Source organism: Lepus europaeus, chromosome 6 (genome assembly GCF_033115175.1).
Source record: "Lepus europaeus isolate LE1 chromosome 6, mLepTim1.pri, whole genome shotgun sequence".
Taxonomy (NCBI): Eukaryota; Metazoa; Chordata; class Mammalia; order Lagomorpha; family Leporidae; genus Lepus; species Lepus europaeus.
Genome location: NC_084832.1, coordinates 47,891,194 through 47,894,363, shown reverse-complemented (window position 1 = coordinate 47,894,363; position 3,170 = coordinate 47,891,194).

Here is a 3,170-nt window from a genome sequence, read left to right as displayed (position 1 = left end):
GTTTATTCATTACTAAATGACAATTAAGGCATCTAAGCTTTCTGGTTCTCAATTTCTTCACTAATAAAATAATTATATCTAAAGTACCCAGCTTAATATTTTTCAGATAGAATGGAGTTCGGAACTAATTGTGTGCCTTATATAGGTATTATATATATATATATATATATATATATATATGTATATGTATATATATATATATTAACTTATTGCCTTGACTAAATGGGAATTTGATTCTTTTAAAATTTCTCAAAGTAATACTTAATGTGTGATACATGATGAAGTAAATCAACAGTAGGGAATATCCTTCTTTATCTCTTCTATATCTTCTTTATCTCTTCTATATAAAGGGGAAATAATTAAGACAAAATATTCAAAGAAAACTGATAATTTGGTTCAACTGTTCAACTACTTTGTACAATTTTTAGTTAGCAAATATAATTATCTTTCCTAATTATAATTTAGAATTTGCAGAACATATTCCTTTCATGAAAACATAGATAATAAATCTAATGTGTATACCTTTGTAACAATATTCAGTGATATTTTCATAATTTTGTCATATATTCAATGGCTTATTGAATTAGCATCCAAGTTAGTATCTTTTTCTACACTTTGATGAGAATACATATAGTGAAATCTAATAAAAATGAAGCATGTACAGAAATTATTGTTTAGCTGAGCACTATGAATGATTATAAAGAATTTCTTATGAGCCTATTTTTTGTTAACAATTGGCTTATTTATTTGAAAGGTAGAGTTATAGAGAAGGAGAGCCAGAGGCAGAGAGAGAGAGAGAGAGAGAGAGAGAGAGAGAGAGAGAGATCTTTTATCTTCTGGTTCACTTCCAAATGGTGCAAATGGCCGGTGCTGGGCCAAGCCAAAGCCAGGAGCTAGGGGCCGAAGTACTTGTGCTATCTTCTGCTTCTTTCCTGGCCACATTAGCAAGGAACTGGATCAGAAGCAGAGCAGCAGAGACTTAAACAGATGCCCATATGGGAGGCTGACGCTGCAGATGGAGGCCTAACCTTCTACACCACAGTACTAGCCCTTGAGCTTAAATTTTTAATTCGTGTAGTTTGCTTCACATTTTATATGATTTAGAAATTTGAAGACAGTTTTTACAATTTTAAATTTATTTTGGGTTCTATGATAAATTATTATAGCAATTTTCCAAATAATTATTTTATATTGGAATTATATGCTTTCCAATGTGTTTGTCATTTTCTCATCAAGAAAATGTAGATATTAATGAGTTATGATTAGTTTAGCTTGGAACATTAATTTCTTTAAGAAAAATTAACTTCTTGAACATAATCTTGCTCATTTAAACAGAGATAAACAAAATACTATTATTAGCCAAATCTGGCCAATTATCTGCCTTTGAAAATAAAGTTTTTGTGGAAGAACAACTTATTTACATATTGTCTATGACTGCTTCAAAGTTGTAACATCAAAGATAAAAGAGACAGTGTGGTCTAAATTATTTATTATCAAATCTTTTATATAAAAAGTTAAAATTTGTGTGTTTTGTACATATTTCACACTTGTTCACTCGAGTACAATTCTCTATAATTTTCCTCTGGTTCTTAAAATATCATATCTAATTTACAAATTATACAGCTTTCTCTAGTCTATTACCAAAAATGAGGAATAGATGCTGACAATAAGCAAAGAATATCATTTCTAGAACTTTATATAGCTAATTTTGGATATAAAAGTTTTTGATACATGTATCAAATTTTTAATTGAGGAACACCCTTTCTAAACCTGATTCAAAATATATCATCCTTATGTTTTTAGAATTGCATCTTCAAAAGTATGGAATCTGTTCTCTTTATAAATGTTTACATAGGAAAAATGGAAAATTTCAAATGATTTTCCTGAAAATATTGAGATCTCACATGATTCTTATACTCCATTTTTTATTTTAAAATTATAAATATTTATTCTATTAGAGTTCTAGAAGTCACATGACAGTTTTACATAGATGGAGCCATGCTCACTTTCCAGGAATAAGCACTGCTTGATCATGATGTGCATTACTTCTGATGTGCCATAGATTTAAGTTAGCTAGTATTTTGTGAAATACTCTTGCATCTTTGATCCTGAAGGATATTAGACAGAAATTTTCTTGTATTATTCTCATTTGACATCCATATCAAGATCATATTAGCCTTCTAAATGACTTTCAAAGTGTCCTCATATGTAGAATTCAGTGTGATAAGAACAGCTTCTGGATTTTCTTTACAGGTAGTTTTGTCTATTCAGTCTCTCTAATTTTATAATTCTGTTCAGATTTTCTATTTATTCATAATTCAGCCTTGGTACATTATATCTGTCTAGGAATTTATCCATTTCTTCTAAGCCATATAATTCCTTGGCATACAATTTCCCTAGTATCTTATGGTCCTTTGTGTTTCTGTGGTGTCAGTTGTAATATTTGATCTTCAATTCTTTTTTTTTTTTTTTTTTTGACAGGCAGAGTGGACAGTGAGAGAGACAGAGAGAAAGGTCTTCCTTTTGCCGTTGGTTCACCCTCCAATGGCCGCCACGGTAGCGTGCTGCGGCCGGCGCACCGCGCTGATCCGATGGCAGGAGCCAGGGGTTTATCCTGGTCTCCCATGGGGTGCAGGGCCCAAGGACTTGGGCCATCCTCCACTGCACTCCCTGGCCACAACAGAGAGCTGGCCTGGAAGAGGGGCAACCGGGACAGGATCGGTGCCCCGACCGGGACTAGAACCCGGTGTGCCGGCGCCGCAAGGCGGAGGATTAGCCTAGTGAGCCGCGGTGCCGGCCTGATCTTCAATTCTGATTTTAATAATATAAATACTCTTTTTTAACTTTAATTAGCTGGCATTTTATCAATTTTGTTTATCTTTAAAATTTTAAAACTAAAAATCAACTAAATAAAATTTAGTTGATTCATTCTTTTTTTTTTTTTTTTTTTTTCTTTTTGACAGGCAGAGTTAGTGAGAGAGAGAGAAAGGTCTTCCTTCCATTGGTTAACCCCCTCAAATGACCGCTGTGGCCAGCACGCTGCGGCCGGCGTGCTATGCTGATCCAAAGCCAAGAGCCAGGTGCTTCCTCCTGGTTTCCCATGCAGGTGCAGGGCCCAAGCACTTGGGCCATCCTCTACTGCCCTCCCAGGCCACAGCAGAGAGCTGGAC